This window comes from Oncorhynchus mykiss, unplaced genomic scaffold, assembly GCF_013265735.2.
Source record: "Oncorhynchus mykiss isolate Arlee unplaced genomic scaffold, USDA_OmykA_1.1 un_scaffold_707, whole genome shotgun sequence".
Classification (NCBI taxonomy): domain Eukaryota; kingdom Metazoa; phylum Chordata; class Actinopteri; order Salmoniformes; family Salmonidae; genus Oncorhynchus; species Oncorhynchus mykiss.
This window is the reverse complement of record NW_023494154.1, coordinates 3,593-18,422: the sequence shown is the minus strand read 5'-3', so window position 1 is coordinate 18,422 and position 14,830 is coordinate 3,593.

The window sequence follows — 14,830 nt, the reverse complement described above, 5'->3', positions numbered from 1 at the left end:
TACTAAAAGTGGCGTGGGGATATTAACACATGTTAAATACTAAAAGTGACGTGGGGATATTAACACATGTTAAATACTAAAAGTGACGTGGGGATATTAACACATGTTAAATACTAAAAGTGACGTGGGAATATTAACACATGTTAAATACTAAAAGTGACGTGGGGATATTAACACATGTTAAAAGTGACGTGGGGATATTAACACATGTTAAATACTAAAAGTGACGTGGGGATATTAACACATGTTAAATACTAAAAGTGACGTGGGGATATTAACACATGTTAAATACTAAAAGTGACGTGGGGATATTAACACATGTTAAATACTAAAAGTGGCGTGGGGATATTAACACATGTTAAATACTAAAAGTGACGTGGGGATATTAACACATGTTAAATACTAAAAGTGACGTGGGGATATTAACACATGTTAAATACTAAAAGTGGCGTGGGGATATTAACACATGTTAAATACTAAAAGTGACGTGGGGATATTAACACATGTTAAATACTAAAAGTGACGTGGGGATATTAACACATGTTAAATACTAAAAGTGACGTGGGGATATTAACACATGTTAAATACTAAAAGTGACGTGGGGATATTAACACATGTTAAATACTAAAAGTGACGTGGGGATATTAACACATGTTAAATACTAAAAGTGACGTGGGGATATTAACACATGTTAAATACTAAAAGTGACGTGGGGATATTAACACATGTTAAATACTAAAAGTGACGTGGGGATATTAACACATGTTAAATACTAAAAGTGACGTGGGGATATTAACACATGTTAAATACTAAAAGTGACGTGGGGATATTAACACATGTTAAATACTAAAAGTGACGTGGGGATATTAACACATGTTAAATACTAAAAGTGACGTGGGGATATTAACACATGTTAAATACTAAAAGTGACGTGGGGATATTAACACATGTTAAATACTAAAAGTGACGTGGGGATATTAACACATGTTAAATACTAAAAGTGAAGTGGGGATATTAACACATGTTAAATACTAAAAGTGACGTGGGGATATTAACACATGTTAAATACTAAAAGTGACGTGGGGTTATTAACACATGTTAAATACTAAAAGTGGCGTGGGGATATTAACACATGTTAAATACTAAAAGTGACGTGGGGATATTAACACATGTTAAATACTAAAAGTGACGTGGGGATATTAACACATGTTAAATACTAAAAGTGACGTGGGGATATTAACACATGTTAAATACTAAAAGTGACGTGGGGATATTAACACATGTTAAATACTAAAAGTGACGTGGGGATATTAACACATGTTAAATACTAAAAGTGACGTGGGGATATTAACACATGTTAAATACTAAAAGTGACGTGGGGATATTAACACATGTTAAATACTAAAAGTGACGTGGGATATTAACACATGTTAAATACTAAAAGTGACGTGGGGATATTAACACATGTTAAATACTAAAAGTGACGTGGGGATATTAACACATGTTAAATACTAAAAGTGACGTGGGGATATTAACACATGTTAAATACTAAAAGTGACGTGGGGATATTAACACATGTTAAATACTAAAAGTGGCGTGGGGATATTAACACATGTTAAATACTAAAAGCTCAAACAAAAGAACAAGGGGACTGACCGATATTGTCAGGATGAATGGCAGGGAGAATAGGCATCAAAATAGTATCAAATAGCACTGAAACAGAGACTTGGCTACAGAACGAACAGAGACAGAGCCAGGGAGAGAGAGGGAGGGAGGGAGACACCTAGAAAGAGCCCGGGGTGGGAGGGAGGCACAGAAAAAGCCAGGGAGAGAGATGGAGAAGAGCGATCGGAGTGTAAGGGAGGGAGGAGGGGGAGGTGAGGGAGATGGAGACACCTAGAGAGAGCCAGGGACAGAGATGGAGAAGAATGGTTGGAGTGTGAGGGAGGGAGGGAGGGAGTTGGAGAAGAATGATGGGAGTGTGAGGAAGGGAGGGAGGGGAGAGGGACGGAGGAAGGGGGAGAACGAGAGAGAGGGAGAGAGAGAGACAGTGAGAGAGAGAGATAGATAGAGAGACAGAGAGAGAGAGAGAGATACAGAGAGAGAGAGAGAGAGAGAGAGAGAGAGTCTTTGCACAGGGCTGTGAGGTGGAGGATAAAACAAAAGCCTGTTGGAGGGAGGCCTGGCTAATCGCCCACCAGGTCTGTGTGTCTCAGTCTGACAGGGAGCTAAAGATTCTCCTCACCTCCACACACACACACACACACACACACACACACACACACACACACACACACACACACACACAATCTCTCTCTCTCTCTCTCTCTCTCTCTCTCTCTCTCTCTCTCTCTCTCTCTCTCTCTCTCTCTCTCTCATTCTTTTCTCTCTCACCCCTCGCTGTGTCACTTTTTCTCTCTGTCTCTGCCAGATCACTGCAGCCTCTGCCAATAGTTTCCACATTCTACTCCACACCTTTTCCCACTCTGTGTCCTGCTCTCTCCCTCTGTCATTTTCTCTCTCTCTCTATCCTCTACAACTCACCCATGCTGCTAATTATCCATCCTAAGTGGGTCCCAGGGATTAGAAATCTCTCAGTAGAGAGAGGGAGGAAAGAGGGGGAGAGAGACAGAGAGAAGGTAGAGAGCGAGAGAATGACAGAGAGGATTTTTACTGAACACTGAGATACAGTGTGATGACAACACAGTGTCTTCATAAGAAGAGAGCATTGCTTCCCAGGTGCCCTGCTGTTCGGTGGGAAATGTAGCTATGGCAGGGAGTGACTGATTGATTGATGGGAAAGTCACCGTGTGTGTGTGTGTGTGTGTGTGTGTGTGTGTGTATGTGTGTGTGTGTGTGTGTGTGAGAGAGAGAGAGAGAGAGAGCGAGAGACTAGGTGAAGGGGGCATTCAGTCTCCTCTGTACCCAAGGCAGAGTGATGTACCTTGAAGTGCCACCCCCCTTCCTCCTCTCTGATCCTCTTCAGTGATTGGCTGAGGGGTGAGGCTAGGTGATCAACAATAGAAAGGTTAATTTCTGGTCTTTCTCTCCCTCTCCTTCCTTCCTCTGCAAGGTCTTAATAGCCTGTCCTGACAAAAACAGCTCTTGCAGAACAGAATGGCGTCTCTGAAGACTCCATATTAAGAGCCCCTTCAGTTATTCTGTTGTTCTGCTTGGAGTCAGTCACTCTCCACAGAAAGCTGCCAGCAGCTGCCTACTGAGCATCTCTCAACACATCACACAGCCAGGGTGGCAGGAGAGGATATAGGAGGGGCCTGGGAACACCCACACGCAAAGCAGTGTGTGTGTGTATATGTATCTGTCTGTCTTCCTGTGCTCGCTTGTGTGTGTGTGTGTGTGTGTGTGTGTGTATGTGTGTGTGTGCCAGTGTATATGTATCTGTCTGTCTTCCTGTGCTCGCTTGTGTGTGTGTGTGTGTGTGTGTGTGTGTGTGTGTGTGTGTGTGTGTGTGTGTGAGTCGCTGTAAGTGTGGGAGACAAGCAAAGGAGAGGGTGGGGGGCAGTTTATTTTTGTCCTCATCATTATTTATCACTGGGAGCGGGGGAGGGGGGAATAAACACGTACACATTATATCAGCTTAATGGCGTTATAAATCTGAGGCTGGGATCCAAGCCGGGATATATGACAGGTGTCATCAAGCCCACTGAGAGGCACTTGGCCTCGAGTACACCTTGAGTGATGGGTGTTGGTGTTGGGGGGGTTATTGAGGTGATGACATGCTCACTCCAGGGGGATTTACTGGGGGGGGGGGGGTCACACCAGGCCGGACCCTCAGAGAGAAACAAGAGGAGTGGGGGGGTGATTGCAGCGATGACGTCACCGCTGTAGTGGTTAAGTATGTGTCACAATCGCCTGGAGTGGTGAGTGCAGAGAGCATTGGGCGGAGGGCAGAGGGCAGAGAGAAGAGGGCAGAGGGCAGAGGGCAGAGGGCAGAGGGCAGAGGGCAGAGAGCAGAGGGCAGAGGGCAGAGAGCAGAGGGCAGAGAGCAGAGAGCAGAGGGCAGAGGGCAGAGAGCAGAGGGCAGAGGGCATAGAGCAGATGGCAGAGGGCAGAGAGCAGATGGCAGAGGGCAGAGAGCAGAGGGCAGAGGGCAGAGAGCAGAGGGCAGAGGGCAGAGAGCAGATGGCAGAGGGCAGAGGGCAGAGGGCAGAGGGCAGAGGGCAGAGGGCAGAGGGCAGAGGGCAGAGGGCAGAGAGAAGAGGGCAGAGGGCAGAGGGCAGAGGCAGAGGGCAGAGGGCAGAGGGCAGAGGGCAGAGAGCAGAGGGCAGAGGGCAGAGAGCAGAGAGCAGAGAGCAGAGAGCAGAGGGCAGAGAGCAGAGGGCAGGGGGCATAGAGCAGATGGCAGAGGGCAGAGAGCAGATGGCAGAGGGCAGAGAGCAGAGGGCAGAGGGCAGAGAGCAGAGGGCAGAGGGCAGAGAGCAGATGGCAGAGGGCAGAGAGCAGAGGGCAGAGGGCAGAGGGCAGAGGGCAGAGAGAAGAGGGCAGAGGGCAGAGGGCAGAGGGCAGAGGGCAGAGGGCAGAGGGCAGAGGGCAGAGGGCAGAGAGCAGAGAGCAGAGGGCAGAGAGCAGAGAGCAGAGGGCAGAGGGCAGAGAGCAGAGGGCAGAGGGCATAGAGCAGATGGCAGAGGGCAGAGAGCAGAGGGCAGAGGGCAGAGAGCAGAGGGCAGAGGGCAGAGAGCAGAGGGCAGAGGGCAGAGAGCAGAGGGCAGAGAGCAGAGAGCAGAGGGCAGAGGGCAGAGAGCAGAGGGCAGAGGGCAGAGAGCAGAGGGCAGAGAGCAGAGAGCAGAGGGCAGAGGGCAGAGAGCAGAGGATACTGGGGAAATCGTCTTTATTTGGATTCCCAAACGGCCAAAACAACAGGCGATAAATAGACAGAAAAATAGTCCGACCCAACACAGGGCACAAACGGACAGGAACACAAACACACACACCCTGACTAACATAAAACAATCCCGCACAACAATAGGCGGGCCTAACAGGCTTAAATAGACATGAATCAAGAAACAAAATAAGAGACAGGTGCAACTAATAAGACCAAACGAACAGAAAAGGAAAAAAGGATCGGTGGCAGCTAGTAGACAGGCGACGACGACCACCGAGCGCTGCCCAAACAGGCAGGGGAGCCACCGCCGGTGGGAGTCGTGACAGTATGTGTGTGTGTGTAGGTACTATAGAGTGAAGCTGTAAGTGGAATATGTGGATGGTGTTCTTGAAAGGCGGGTTGGGGGGGGGGGGGGGGCTGAGCACAGAGTGAAATCTAAAATTCTAAGTCTGTCATGGGCATTGCTCTTGTCAGATTGACAGATGATGCCAGAGACGTTGTATGCCTGTGATTAGTGACGTTTATCACTTGTAATAGTATTCTAAGGCAGCGGTTACTGTGATTTGTGGTGAGGTGTGATTTGTGGTTGTGATTTGTAGTGTGGTGTGATTTATGGTGTGGTGTGATTTGTGGTGTGGTGTTATTTGTGGTATGGTGTGATTTGTGGTGAGGTGTGATTTGTGGTGAGGTGTGATTTGTGGTGTGGTGTGATTTGTGGTGTGATGTGTGGTGTGATTTGTGGTGTGATTTGTGGTGAGGTGTGATTTGTGGTGTGATTTGTAGTGTGGTGTGATTTGTGGTGTGGTGTGATTTGTGGTGTGGTGTTATTTGTGGTATGGTGTGATTTGTGGTGAGGTGTGATTTGTGGTGAGGTGTGATTTGTGGTGATGTGTGATTTGTGGTGAGGTGTGATTTGTGGTGAGGTGTGATTTGTGGTGTGATTTGTAGTGTGGTGTGATTTGTGGTGTGGTGTGATTTGTGGTGTGGTGTTATTTGTGGTATGGTGTGATTTGTGGTGAGGTGTGATTTGTGGTGAGGTGTGATTTGTGGTGATGTGTGATTTGTGGTGTAGTGTGATTTGTGGTGTGGTGTGATTTGTGGTGAGGTGTGATTTGTGGTGTGGTGTTATTTGTGGTGTGGTGTTATTTGTGGTGTGGTGTGATTTGTGGTGAGGTGTGATTTGTGGTGATGTGTGATTTGTGGTGTAGTGTGATTTGTGGTGTTGTGTGATTTGTGGTGAGGTGTGATTTGTGGTGAGGTGTGATTTGTGGGTGATTTGTGGTGAGGTGTGATTTGTGGTGTGGTGTGATTTGTTGTGATGTGTGATTTGTGGTGAGGTGTGATTTGTGGTGAGGTGTGATTTGTGGTGAGGTGTGATTTGTGGTGTGGTGTGATTTGTTGTGATGTGTGATTTGTGGTGAGGTGTGATTTGTGGTGTGGTGTTATTTGTTGTGATGTGTGATTTGTGGTGAGGTGTGATTTGTGGTGAGGTCTTATTTGTGGTGTGGTGTGATTTGTGGTGAGGTGTGATGATGTGTATCACATCATCCTCATCCTGACAAGTTAGTACTTCTACACTCTAACTTTACATTGGATGAAAAAATGTTTTACAGCTCTCCGTGTTATTGACTAGGTGTGAAGTCACTTTCCATTGGATGTTTTAAAAGCTCTCGGTAATGTTATTGTGAAATCATAACAGGAATACAGACAAAGACTTTATGTACATTGTATAAGTCCACAATTGTTCCGCTTGGACAGTCAACTTACTTCAGGGATTCATTCAAAATGATATCACAAATGATGTCAGACACTTCACAACCGATCGTACCCTCCAGTTCCCCTTGTTTCTGTCTGAAATGACACCGTATTCTCTATGTATAGTGCACTATAGTGTATATGACATTGCGTGCCATCCAGATTTATCAGAAAATAGGGCTCCTCCATTTTCAACAGAAATTATTCATATCGCCTCAGTTTTGTAAAGCAAACATTATTTGTGCCACTCTGTAATTTATCTATAATGACTTTTTGAATAGTGTCATGAAGTGTTTTATATGCAAGCCAGCCAGTCATTCAGTGTAGCCCAATCAAGTGGTTTTTAATGAACTTCAAACAAGTGTTATCGGCCAACGTGGCGGCTCCGCTTCACTTCTCAACTCCAGGAACGAGAGGACACCTTATCTGCTCTCCCCTTCTTTTCTTCCTCTCTCTCTGTCTCTCTCGCTTTCTCTCTCTCTTCTCTGTCTCTCTCTCTTTCTCTGTCTCTCTCTCTTTCTCTCCCTCTCTCTCTTTCTGTCTCTTTCTCTGTCTCTCTCTCTTTCTCTGTCTCTCTCTCTTTCTCTGTCTCTCTCTCTTTCTCTGTCTCTCTCTTTCTCTGTCTCTCTCTCTATTAGTTTTTTCTCTCTGTCTGCCATATTCTCCTTCGCTCAATCTCTCCATATAATATCTCTTATTATCTCTGCCTCATTCTCTCTCTCTCATTCTATCTCTCCCAGTGTTCTCACTCAGTTCCTCTCTTTCTTTATCTGAGCCCACAGTTTAACAAAGTAAAATTGTCTCACCAGGAGATGGGAGTTGTATTTATGCACAGCACTGTAGACTCTACCCATCAACACAGAACTTCATCAGCACTGTAGACTCTACCCATCAACACACAGGCACAGAACTTCATCAGCACTGTATACTCTACCCATCAACACAGAACTTCATCAGCACCGTAGACTCTACCCATCAACACAGACACATAACTTCATCAGCACTGTAGACTCTACCCATCAACACAGAACTTCATCAGCACTGTAGACTCTACCCATCAACACAGAACTTCATCAGCACTGTAGACTACCCATCAACACAGACACAGAACTTCATCAGCACTGTAGACTCTACCCATCAACACAGAACTTCATCAGCACCGTAGACTCTACCCATCAACACAGACACAGAACTTCATCAGCACTGTAGACTCTACCCATCAACACAGAACTTCATCAGCACCGTAGACTCTACCCATCAACACAGACACATAACTTCATCAGCACTGTAGACTCTACCCATCAACACAGAACTTCATCAGCACTGTAGACTCTACCCATCAACACAGACACAGAACTTCATCAGCACCGTAGACTCTACCCATCAACACAGGCACAGAACTTCATCAGCACTGTAGACTCTACCCATCAACACAGAACTTCATCAGCACTGTAGACTACCCATCAACACAGACACAGAACTTCATCAGCACTGTAGACTCTACCCATCAACACAGAACTTCATCAGCACTGTAGACTCTACCCATCAACACAGAACTTCATCAGCACTGTAGACTACCCATCAACACAGGCACAGAACTTCATCAGCACTGTAGACTCTACCCATCAACACAGAACTTCATCAGCACTGTAGACTACCCATCAACACAGACACAGAACTTCATCAGCACCGTAGACTCTACCCATCAACACAGAACTTCATCAGCACCGTAGACTCTACCCATCAACACAGAACTTCATCAGCACTGTAGACTCTACCCATCAACACAGGCACAGAACTTCATCAGCACTGTAGACTCTACCCATCAACACAGAACTTCATTAGGACTGTAGACTCTACCCATCAACACAGAACTTCATTAGGACTGTAGACTCTACCCATCAACACAGAACTTCATTAGGACTGTAGACTCTACCCATCAACACAGAACTTCATCAGCACTGTAGACTCTACCCATCAACACAGAACTTCATTAGGACTGTAGACTCTACCCATCAACACAGAACTTCATTAGGACTGTAGACTCTACCCATCAACACAGAACTTCATCAGCACTGTATACTCTACCCATCAACACAGAACTTCATTAGGACTGTAGACTCTACCCATCAACACAGAACTTCATTAGGACTGTAGACTCTACCCATCAACACAGAACTTCATCAGCACCGTAGACTCTACCCATCAACACAGACACATAACGTCATCAGCACTGTAGACTCTACCCATCAACACAGACACAGAACTTCATCAGCACTGTAGACTACCCATCAACACAGACACAGAACTTCATCAGCACCGTAGACTCTACCCATCAACACAGAACTTAATCAGCACCGTAGACTCTACCCATCAACACAGAACTTCATCAGCACTGTAGACTCTACCCATCAACACAGGCACAGAACTTCATCAGCACTGTAGACTCTACCCATCAACACAGAACTTCATCAGCACTGTAGACTCTACCCATCAACACAGAACTTCATCAGCACCGTAGACTCTACCCATCAACACAGACACAGAACTTCATCAGCACTGTAGACTCTACCCATCAACACAGAACTTCATCAGCACCGTAGACTCTACCCATCACACACAGACACAGAACTTCATCAGCACTGTAGACTCTACCCATCAACACACAGACACAGAACTTCATCAGCACCGTAGACTCTACCCATCAACACAGACACATAACTTCATCAGCACTGTAGACTCTACCCATCAACACAGAACTTCATCAGCACTGTAGACTCTACCCATCAACACAGACACAGAACTTCATCAGCACCGTAGACTCTACCCATCAACACAGGCACAGAACTTCATCAGCACTGTAGACTCTACCCATCAACACAGAACTTCATCAGCACTGTAGACTACCCATCAACACAGACACAGAACTTCATCAGCACTGTAGACTCTACCCATCAACACAGAACTTCATCAGCACTGTAGACTCTACCCATCAACACAGAACTTCATCAGCACTGTAGACTACCCATCAAACACAGGCACAGAACTTCATCAGCACTGTAGACTCTACCCATCAACACAGAACTTCATCAGCACTGTAGACTACCCATCAACACAGACACAGAACTTCATCAGCACCGTAGACTCTACCCATCAACACAGAACTTCATCAGCACCGTAGACTCTACCCATCAACACAGAACTTCATCAGCACTGTAGACTCTACCCATCAACACAGGCACAGAACTTCATCAGCACTGTAGACTCTACCCATCAACACAGAACTTCATTAGGACTGTAGACTCTACCCATCAACACAGAACTTCATTAGGACTGTAGACTCTACCCATCAACACAGAACTTCATTAGGACTGTAGACTCTACCCATCAACACAGAACTTCATCAGCACTGTAGACTCTACCCATCAACACAGAACTTCATTAGGACTGTAGACTCTACCCATCAACACAGAACTTCATTAGGACTGTAGACTCTACCCATCAACACAGAACTTCATCAGCACTGTATACTCTACCCATCAAACACAGAACTTCATTAGGACTGTAGACTCTACCCATCAACACAGAACTTCATTAGGACTGTAGACTCTACCCATCAACACAGAACTTCATCAGCACCGTAGACTCTACCCATCAACACAGACACATAACTTCATCAGCACTGTAGACTCTACCCATCAACACAGACACAGAACTTCATCAGCACTGTAGACTCTACCCATCAACACAGAACTTCATCAGCACTGTAGACTACCCATCAACACAGACACAGAACTTCATCAGCACCGTAGACTCTACCCATCAACACAGAACTTCATCAGCACCGTAGACTCTACCCATCAACACAGAACTTCATCAGCACTGTAGACTCTACCCATCAACACAGGCACAGAACTTCATCAGCACTGTAGACTCTACCCATCAACACAGAACTTCATTAGGACTGTGGACTCTACCCATCAACACAGAACTTCATTAGGACTGTAGACTCTACCCATCAACACAGAACTTCATTAGGACTGTAGACTCTACCCATCAACACAGAACTTCATCAGCACTGTAGACTCTACCCATCAACACACAGACACAGAACTTCATCAGCACTGTAGACTCTACCATCAACACACAGACACAGAACTTCATCAGCACCGTAGACTCTACCCATCAACACAGACACATAACTTCATCAGCACTGTAGACTCTACCCATCAACACAGAACTTCATCAGCACTGTAGACTCTACCCATCAACACAGACACAGAACTTCATCAGCACCGTAGACTCTACCCATCAACACAGGCACAGAACTTCATCAGCACTGTAGACTCTACCCATCAACACAGAACTTCATCAGCACTGTAGACTACCCATCAACACAGACACAGAACTTCATCAGCACTGTAGACTCTACCCATCAACACAGAACTTCATCAGCACTGTAGACTCTACCCATCAACACAGAACTTCATCAGCACTGTAGACTACCCATCAACACAGGCACAGAACTTCATCAGCACTGTAGACTCTACCCATCAACACAGAACTTCATCAGCACTGTAGACTACCCATCAACACAGACACAGAACTTCATCAGCACCGTAGACTCTACCCATCAACACAGAACTTCATCAGCACCGTAGACTCTACCCATCAACACAGAACTTCATCAGCACTGTAGACTCTACCCATCAACACAGGCACAGAACTTCATCAGCACTGTAGACTCTACCCATCAACACAGAACTTCATTAGGACTGTAGACTCTACCCATCAACACAGAACTTCATTAGGACTGTAGACTCTACCCATCAACACAGAACTTCATTAGGACTGTAGACTCTACCCATCAACACAGAACTTCATCAGCACTGTAGACTCTACCCATCAACACAGAACTTCATTAGGACTGTAGACTCTACCCATCAACACAGAACTTCATTAGGACTGTAGACTCTACCCATCAACACAGAACTTCATCAGCACTGTAGACTCTACCCATCAACACAGAACTTCATTAGGACTGTAGACTCTACCCATCAACACAGAACTTCATTAGGACTGTAGACTCTACCCATCAACACAGAACTTCATCAGCACGTAGACTCTACCCATCAACACAGACACATAACTTCATCAGCACTGTAGACTCTACCCATCAACACAGACACAGAACTTCATCAGCACTGTAGACTCTACCCATCAACACAGAACTTCATCAGCACTGTAGACTACCCATCAACACAGACACAGAACTTCATCAGCACCGTAGACTCTACCCATCAACACAGAACTTCATCAGCACCGTAGACTCTACCCATCAACACAGAACTTCATCAGCACTGTAGACTCTACCCATCAACACAGGCACAGAACTTCATCAGCACTGTAGACTCTACCATCAACACAGAACTTCATTAGGACTGTGGACTCTACCCATCAACACAGAACTTCATTAGGACTGTAGACTCTACCCATCAACACAGAACTTCATTAGGACTGTAGACTCTACCCATCAACACAGAACTTCATCAGCACTGTAGACTCTACCCATCAACACAGAACTTCATTAGGACTGTAGACTCTACCCATCAACACAGAACTTCATCAGCACTGTAGACTACCCATCAACACAGACACAGAACTTCATCAGCACCGTAGACTCTACCCATCAACACAGAACTTCATCAGCACCGTAGACTCTACCCATCAACACAGAACTTCATCAGCACTGTAGACTCTACCCATCAACACAGGCACAGAACTTCATCAGCACTGTAGACTCTACCCATCAACACAGAACTTCATTAGGACTGTAGACTCTACCCATCAACACAGAACTTCATTAGGACTGTAGACTCTACCCATCAACACAGAACTTCATTAGGACTGTAGACTCTACCCATCAACACAGAACTTCATCAGCACTGTAGACTCTACCCATCAACACAGAACTTCATTAGGACTGTAGACTCTACCCATCAACACAGAACTTCATTAGGACTGTAGACTCTACCCATCAACACAGAACTTCATCAGCACTGTAGACTCTACCCATCAACACAGAACTTCATTAGGACTGTAGACTCTACCCATCAACACAGAACTTCATTAGGACTGTAGACTCTACCCATCAACACAGAACTTCATCAGCACCGTAGACTCTACCCATCAACACAGACACATAACTTCATCAGCACTGTAGACTCTACCCATCAACACAGACACAGAACTTCATCAGCACTGTAGACTCTACCCATCAACACAGAACTTCATCAGCACTGTAGACTACCCATCAACACAGACACAGAACTTCATCAGCACCGTAGACTCTACCCATCAACACAGAACTTCATCAGCACCGTAGACTCTACCCATCAACACAGAACTTCATCAGCACTGTAGACTCTACCCATCAACACAGGCACAGAACTTCATCAGCACTGTAGACTCTACCCATCAACACAGAACTTCATTAGGACTGTGGACTCTACCCATCAACACAGAACTTCATCAGCACTGTAGACTCTACCCATCAACACAGAACTTCATTAGGACTGTGGACTCTACCCATCAACACAGAACTTCATTAGGACTGTAGACTCTACCCATCAACACAGAACTTCATTAGGACTGTAGACTCTACCCATCAACACAGAACTTCATCAGCACTGTAGACTCTACCCATCAACACAGAACTTCATTAGGACTGTAGACTCTACCCATCAACACAGAACTTCATTAGGACTGTAGACTCTACCCATCAACACAGAACTTCATTAGGACTGTAGACTCTACCCATCAACACAGAACTTCATTAGGACTGTAGACTCTACCCATCAACACAGACACATAACTTCATCAGGACTGTAGACTCTACCCATCAACACAGAACTTCATCAGCACTGTAGACTCTACCCATCAACACAGAACTTCATCAGCACTGTAGACTACCCATCAACACAGACACAGAACTTCATCAGCACCGTAGACTCTACCCATCAACACAGACACAGAACTTCATCAGCACTGTAGACTCTACCCATCAACACAGACACATAACTTCATCAGGACTGTAGACTCTACCCATCAACACAGAACTTCATCAGCACTGTAGACTCTACCCATCAACACAGAACTTCATCAGCACTGTAGACTCTACCCATCAACACAGACACATAACTTCATCAGGACTGTAGACTCTACCCATCAACACAGAACTTCATTAGGACTGTAGACTCTACCCATCAACACAGAACTTCATTAGGACTGTAGACTCTACCCATCAACACAGACACATAACTTCATCAGCACTGTAGACTCTACCCATCAACACAGACACATAACTTCATCAGCACTGTAGACTCTACCCATCAACACAGAACTTCATCAGCACTGTAGACTCTACCCATCAACACAGACACAGAACTTCATCAGCACCGTAGACTCTACCCATCAACACAGGCACAGAACTTCATCAGCACTGTAGACTCTACCCATCAACACAGAACTTCATCAGCACTGTAGACTACCCATCAACACAGACACAGAACTTCATCAGCACTGTAGACTCTACCCATCAACACAGAACTTCATCAGCACTGTAGACTCTACCCATCAACACAGAACTTCATCAGCACTGTAGACTACCCATCAACACAGGCACAGAACTTCATCAGCACTGTAGACTCTACCCATCAACACAGAACTTCATCAGCACTGTAGACTACCCATCAACACAGACACAGAACTTCATCAGCACCGTAGACTCTACCCATCAACACAGAACTTCATCAGCACCGTAGACTCTACCCATCAACACAGAACTTCATCAGCACTGTAGACTCTACCCATCAACACAGGCACAGAACTTCATCAGCACTGTAGACTCTACCCATCAACACAGAACTTCATTAGGACTGTAGACTCTACCCATCAACACAGAACTTCATTAGGACTGTAGACTCTACCCATCAACACAGAACTTCATTAGGACTGTAGACTCTACCCATCAACACAGAACTTCATCAGCACTGTAGACTCTACCCATCAACACAGAACTTCATTAGGACTGTAGACTCTACCCATCAACACACAGAACTTCATTAGGACTGTAGACTCTACCCATCAACACAGAACTTCATCAGCACTGTATACTCTACCCATCAACACAGAACTTCATTAGGACTGTAGACTCTACCCATCAACACAGAA